Below are 7,877 nucleotides of genomic sequence, written 5' to 3' on the forward strand. Positions count from 1 at the left end.
GTGCAGACCCTGAGGTGGACTGGGTGAAAGAGGTCATCAAAATTAAAGCACCAACTTTGTCCTAAACATCAGATTCAAATTAGATTAAATGTTGTTTAAAAACAAAGTGATGTCTTGCATAACAGGAACAACTTTTTTATATATCAGACCTGCACCTGTAACTGCTGATTATTGATTATTATTGATTGCTGATTATTAACATTTCCACACAAGTAAATGTAAAGCTCACAGCCTCTGGGTTTGCTTCATTGAATAAAGTCATTTTACAAAACTAAAAAAAAGCAACAAAGCTTCTTTTTCCTTCTGCAATGGAATGATCTATATGTTATGATGGGTAAAGAATGGGGAAAAACTGCCCTAAGACTTGAGGCTGTAATTGGTGCCAAAGGAGCTTCAACAAAGTACTGAGCAAAGGCTGTGAATATTTATGTATGTGTGATCTTTTTTTCCCTTGGTTTTTTATTTTTAATAAATTTGCAAATATTTTAAACTAATTTCTTTCATGTTGTCATTATGGGGTATTGTTTGTAGATTTTTAATTAAAATAATAAATTAAACCTATTTTGGAATAAATCTGTAAGATAACAAAATGTGGAAAAAGTGTAATGCTGTGAAAACCTTTTCAGATGCGCTGTAAATATATGAAAATATAAATAAAACCCAGCAATTAAGGTTGCACAAGAGTGTACTCTTAGTTCCAGTTTCCGAACACGAATAAGTGGGAAAGGTTGCGTTAGGAAGGGCATAGAGCGTTAAAAAAGAATAATAATAAAATTATATATGAGTTTTTTTACGCAATTATATTTGTAGAGAAAAAGTCAGGGCATGATCTTTTCAGAAAAACTCAGTCTGCCTATAAAATGTCTTTGGGACATCTGCTACTAGCGTGACCAGACATCTAAACAGAAAATAGACAAACATTGAAAACCCATGAATCCTTGAAAAGATGCAAATACAAGTTCAAATGTTCAGATTGTGCCAGCTTAATTTGACATTAATAACCAATAACATTGTATATTATTTAGTATAAATATAAGCTTAGTTTGCACTCATTATGTAGTTTATGTTTATTTAGCATTATTTCTAACATATTTATTATTTGTTTAAAAGCAAAGTGATGTCTTGCCTAACAGGAACAACTTTTTTATATATCAGACATGCACCTGTAACTGCTGATTATTGATTATTATTGATTGTTGATTATTAATATTTCCACACAAAGTAAATGTAAAGCTCACAGCCTCTTGGTTTGCTTCATTGAATAAAGTCATTTTACAAAACTAAAAAAAGCGACAAAGCGTATTTTTCCTTCTGCAATGGAATGATCTATATGTAATGATCATGGGAAGATTGAAACAAAATCTAGAAAGGGGTTGGATGTGATTAGTATTAGAAACCAGATGAGATGGTGGTGGAACGTGTGTTACTAAATAGATTTTTATCTGGTGTGGTGTCCATGAAGTTGCCCAGGGAGGTACAGTACAGCCTAAGATTGAAAGATCCCCATCACAGTCTCCTCCTGGCTGCAACTGTTCTGACACATCCCAAGATCTCTGGACAGCAATAGTGAAAGCGTTCAGCTGACCACAATATAGACAACGCTGCTTACTCATCAACAGTCACATTACTGGAGAGATCTTATCTGTTGCCCAACTGCATGGGTCCTGGTTTGATCTGCGATGGCTGGAGGCCCTAAACACCATTCCATGAGCTCCTACCAGTGAGACTCCAGTTGGATGTCTACGATTATACTCTTATTTATGTATACATATGTCCAGACATGTGGTTAATTTGATAATTGCCTTGAAACTCTCAGGAGAATATTGAGGAGACAGTTCCACCTGGAAGGTCCCTGAAAGACAATTCTGGAAGCATACCCTGAAAGCTTTCTAGTTCTAACCACTTCATGCTGCCAAGGTGCTGAACTGAATAATGTACTCTGTACTCTTCTCCTTTCTTACTCATAGAGAAAACGTTTTAAAAAAGGGTGAAAAGGGTCTATTGCACCAGTTCAGGTCCAATGCCCCCAAACTAACCAAACACTTGAAGACACCTGATGTAGATCATTTAAAAAATAATGACATTTTTGATCAAATGTTTTGTCACAGATGCAAATGGGGCAGAATTGTGCTGTTTTGAGTTTTATAATAAACCAATAAAGGCAGCCGACATCTACGTTTTCAATAAAACAAGATCCGACTGTACACATTGTGCAGTCATGTACGGTTTTAACCTGCTGCTTTTTTATTAAATTTAAAACCGTTGATTTACAGATCACAATTCTACTCTGACCTTTATCTTCTTTCATCTACAGTTTTACAACAAAGAGGGAATTCAGATTTGTGCGGACCCTGAGGTGGATTGGATGAAACAGTAAAGAAACGTTAAATCAGCCTCATCTCAAGCATAAAATTATATTTATTTTAACATGGTGTTATGTCTTGCCTAAAATTACAATGTTTTTTTATATACAGTGGAAACTCGGGTTACGAACGCCCCGGGATATGTATAATTCAGTTTCCGAATCGCAGTTCATAAAAAATGTTGCCCCTGGTTACGAACAAAATTTCGGGATACGAACGTTGCGCACCAAAAAATCGCAGGCAAGTTGGTTCTTTTCGTATCGCCAACCGCGCTCTCCCACGCAGCTCGTCGCATGAGTTAGCGTCAGTTAGCGTCCTAGCGTCCGTATCGGGATACGGTATAGGGATACGGGATAATTTATTCTGTATCGGGATACAAACTTTTCAGGTTACGAATAAAGTACTGGAACGGATTAAATTCGCAACCCGAGGTTCCACTGTATATATACAGTGAGGAAAATAAGTATTTGAACACCCTGCTATTTTGCAAGTTCTCCCACTTAGAAATCATGGAGGGGTCTGAAATTGTCATCGTAGGTGCATGTCCACCGTGAGAGACATAATCTAAAAAAAAGATCAAGAAATCACAATATATGATTTTTAAACTATTTATTTGTATAATACAGCTGCAAATAAGTATTTGAACACCTGTCTATCATCTAGAATTCTCACCCTCAAAGACCTGTTAGTCTGCCTTTAAAATGTCCACCTCCACTACATTTATTATCGTAAATTAGATCAAGTCAAGTCAAAAAGCTTTTATTGTCATTTCAACCATATATAGCTGATGCAGTACACAGTGAAATGAAACAACGTTCCTCCTGAACCCAGGTGCTACATACAACAACATAAAACAACAGTCACAGAACAGAAGAACACAGGGCCAGGAACTAAGATCCTCACCACATAAAGTGCATGTGTGCAACTGGTGCAAACAGTGCAAAAGACAACACAAGACAGTGCAAGACAACACAGGACAGTGCAGGACAATACACAATACACAAAATATAAAAGTAAAAACAGCAGTAGCTCCGCCAGTAAAACCTGTCGTGACAGAATAAGGTGCACAGTAGCAGAAAAATGTAAACAGAGAAATGTAAACAGAATTTGGACAGAATATTGTGCAAAAAGAGCAAGTCCCGGAAGATCAGCAACAAACGGCATGTAAACATTTTGCGATAATGAAAGGTGAATTTTGCTGAAACCTGGGTGTGAGAAATGTATGTGTGTTGAGTCCGGTTGTACAGATCAGTCACACAGTTGTGTGTAAGTGTGTGTGTGAGTTTGTGTGTGTAGTGTGTATGTGTGTGAGAGAGAGTTCAGTTCAGATGTTTGTTGAGGAGCCTGATGGCTTGGGGGAAAAAACTGTTGCACAGTCTTGATGTGACGGCCCGAATGCTTCGGAACTGTTTTCCTTATGGTAGGAGGGTAAAGAGTGTGTGTGACGGGTGTGTGGTCATCCACAATGCTGTGTGCTTTGCGGATGCAGCGTGTGGTGTAAATGTCCATGATAGACGGGAGAGAGACTCCGATGATCTTCTCAGCTGTCCTCACTATCCTCTGTAGGGTCTTGCGATCCGAGACGGTGCAGTTCCCGAACCAGGCAGTGATGCAGCTGCTTAAGATGCTCTCGATGGTCCCTCTGTAAAACATGGTCAGGATGAGGGGAGGGAGATGGAGCTGGTGTTAAGTGACCAGGTGAGGTTGTCTGCCAGATGAACACCAAGGAATTTGGTGCTCTTGACGATCTCCACTGAAGATCCATCGATGATCAGTGGATAATGGTCACTCTGTGTTCTCCTGAAGTCAACAACCATCTCTTCAGTTTTGTCAACGTTTAGAGACAGGTTGTTGGCTCCACACCAGGCTGTTAACCGTTGCATCTCCTCTCTGTATGCTGATTCGTCATTCTTGCTGATTAGACCCACCACGGTTGTGTCATCAGCAAACTTAATGATATGATTCGAGCTGTGCATTGGTGCACAGTCGTGAGTCAGCAGAGTGAACAGCAGTGGACTGAGCACACAGCCCTGAGGGGCTCCAGTGCTCAGTGTGGTGTCCTGGAAATGCTGTTCCCGATCCGTACTGACTGAGGTCTCTCAGTCAGGAAGTCCAGGATCCAGTTGCAGAGGGAGGTGTTCAGGCCCAGTAGGCTCAGCTTCTCGATCAGGTGCTGAGGAATAATTGTCTTGAATGCTGAACTGAAGTCTATGAACAGCATGCTTACATAAAAGTCCTTGTTATCCAGATGGGTGAGGGCCAGATGGAGGGTTGTGGAGATGGCATCGTCCGTGGAGCGGTTTGGACGATACACGAACTGCATGGGGTCCAGTGCGGGTGGGAGCTGGGTCTTTATGTGCCTCATGACGAGCCTCTCGAAGCACTTCATCATGATGGGTGTGAGTACAATAGGACGATAGTCATTGAGGCAGGAGACAGAAGACTTCTTCGGCACAGGAATGATGGTAGTCGTCTTGAGGCATGTAGGAACAGTGGCACTGCTCAGGGAGATGTTGAAGATGTCGGTAAGGACATCCGTTAGCTGTTCTGCACATTCCCTGAGCACTTTGCCAGGAATGTTGTCTGGTCCAGCAGACTTCCGTGGGTTAACTCTGCATAGAGTTTTCCTCACTTCAGCTGTGGTTAGACAGAGCACCTGGTCACTGGGAGGAGGGATGGTCTTCCTCGCCACCACGTTGTTCTGCACCTCGAACCGGGCATAGAAGTCATTCAGCGCATCTGGGAGGGAGGCATCACGGTCACAAGCAGGTGGTGGTGTCTTGTAATTCGTGATCGCCTGGATGCCCTGCCACATGCGCCGGGTGTCTCCGCTGTCCTGGAAGTGGCCATGGATTCGCTTTGCATGTGCGCGCTTCGCCTCTCTGATGGCATGGGACAGTTTGGCCCTTGCTGTTTTTAAGGCCGTCTTGTCCCCTGCTCTGAAGGCAGAGTCTCTTGTTTTTAGCAGCGCACGCACCTTGGCGGTCATCCATGGCTTCTGGTTGGAGCGTGTGGTGATGGTCTTGGAGATAGTCACGTCATCAATGCACTTGCCGATGTAGCTGGTCACTGTTGACGTGTACTCCTCCAAGTTGATGAAATCGCCATTGGTTGCAGCTTCCCTGAACATGTCCCAGTCAGTGCATTCAAAGCAGTCCTGGAGAGCAGACATGGATCCTGCTGGCCAGGTTCTCACTTGTTTTCGGGCTGGTCTTGAACAGTGGGAGTGAGAAATGGATCAGACATAGTCTCAGTTAAATGTCTGTAGGAATCAAATTTTTTTACAATATCTTCATAAAATATGAAATATAACTCATGAGACATGTGGCTTTTAACACAGTACTTTTCTGGATTGCTCCAGGACTGATTCCATGTATTTATATTTAAAATAAAAATAATGTTCATTGCAGAAAATTTATATTCATGGCACTTCATCATCTATAACATCATTTTGAGCAATATTAACTGTGAATGCTTGACTGCAAATCTTTGCAAAGCTTATTAAATTGTGGCTATTATAATAGAACAAAAGGTCACTCAGATACTGTGTTGTGAGACCATTCAGTGCTTAATATGTCTGTAACATGCTCACTGGTTTCACGCTGGAGAAATAAAAGAGTCACTAGTTCACCAAGCTGAGCTTTCTTTATTCACTTTCACTTTTGCCACACTGGGGCTCACCCACACATTTGAGGTTTCGGACACTTTCCCTTGCCGCCCGCCATAGTACCAATTTCATATTTCCTATAACTGATCAAAACACCAAAGTACTAAACCAGTACTAAGCGAGTTCAAATGTTTTCAATGTACATGTGTAGCTGTTTCTCACAGTCTCCACAGGAAGTAAAGCTGCTTCTATGTTTCTTCAGATGGTTGCTTTGTGCAATCTTCTAGCTGCTAGCTTTCTGTACCTTGCATCTTGCAGATTTGAAGCAGTGTGTGATCCATCTTATTGGTGTTGCTGATGATTAACTTGTGACAGTTGATGTTTTATACTATTTATGTATAATAAAAATATAATATAGAAATTATTTACATGAGTTACAGTCAGTGTGATGATTAGATTTAAACTTGTCTTTATTTCTTATTTGCGTGTGAGATTAAACACAGTTGTGGGGAAGTGGTTTAGATCTTTATCATTTTTGGGGATAACCACAGTCAGCTTCTAGCTGAAGAAGTGGTGGTGGGGTGAGGGATGTTTGTCCTTTCTTACTAAAAGAGGTAATGTTTTCTCATCTTCAAACTACCCTCCTACCCTGAAACCACACCACACACTCTCTCTCCTCTTCTGATTGGCTATAACCCCAGTGTAGAGATCATATCTACGTTATTATTGTGTATTTAAATGCTAACACATTTTAACGATCATCATCTTCATCAGCAGCAGCCATGTTCTGCCGTTCTCTTCTGCTGGTTCTTCTGGGGCTCTCCTGCCTTCAGTCCTTCACCATGGCAGAGTGTAAGATTTTTATTTGTGTATTTTAAATATAGCGATTAACCTTTTATCATAACTAAATTAAAATTATCTGTGTAAATGGCTTTATGACTAACATAACTTCAATCTTTATTTTAAAATAAATGAGTAGATATAAAGATATTATTTAATATTTTGTTACAGATGCACATGGAGCAGGATCGTGCTGTTTTGAGTTTCATAAAAGCCCGGTGCCTGCAGCGATCGTTGCAACTGTTGAACAAACGAGATTCGACTGTACACTTCCTGGAGTCATGTATGATTTCAACCTGCTCCTTTTTTATATAATTTAAATAATGTAATTCACAGACCACAGTTCTACCCTGATCTTTATCTTCTTTCCCTTACAGTCTTACAACAAAAAAAGGATATCGGTTTTGTGCAGACCCTGAGGTGGACTGGGTGAAGGAGATCAAAATTAAAGCACCAACTTTGTCCTAAACATCAGATTCAAATTAGATTAAATGTTGTTTAAAAACAAAGTGATGTCTTGCCTAACAGGAACAACTTTTTTATATATCAGACATGCACCTGTAACTGCTGATTATTGATTATTATTGATTGCTGATTATTAACATTTCCACACAAGTAAATGTAAAGCTCACAGCCTCTGGGTTTGCTTCATTAAATAAAGTCTTTTTTACAAAACTAAAAAAACTACAAAGCTTCTTTTTCCTTCTGCAATGGAATGATCTATATGTTATGATGGGTAAAGAATGGGAAAAAACTGCCCTAAGACTTGAGGCTGTAATTGGTGCCAAAGGAGCTTCAACAAAGTACTGAGCAAAGGCTGTGAATATTTATGTATGTGTGATCTTTTTTTCCCTTGGTTTTTTATTTTTAATAAATTTGCAAAGATTTTAAACTAATTTCTTTCATGTTGTCATTATGGGGTATTGTTTGTAGATTTTTAATTAAAATAATAAATTAAACCTATTTTGGAATAAATCTGTAAGATAACAACATGTGGAAAAAGTGTAATGCTGTGAAAACCTTTTCAGATGCGCTGTAAATATATGAAAATATAAATAAAACCCAGC

At 39.7% G+C, this 7,877-nt stretch overlaps 1 long non-coding RNA gene across 1 annotated transcript; it reads left to right on the plus strand.

Moving 5' to 3' along the window:
* The first annotated feature begins 6,735 nt into the window (after positions 1–6,735).
* On the plus strand, positions 6,736–7,653 carry LOC124387984. Its single transcript, XR_006926298.1, has 3 exons — positions 6,736–6,822; positions 6,982–7,093; positions 7,188–7,653. It is a non-coding gene; the product is annotated as an uncharacterized LOC124387984 (long non-coding RNA).
* Positions 7,654–7,877: the final 224 nt, after the last annotated feature.

Source organism: Silurus meridionalis, chromosome 6, assembly GCF_014805685.1.
Source record: "Silurus meridionalis isolate SWU-2019-XX chromosome 6, ASM1480568v1, whole genome shotgun sequence".
NCBI lineage: Eukaryota > Metazoa > Chordata > Actinopteri > Siluriformes > Siluridae > Silurus > Silurus meridionalis.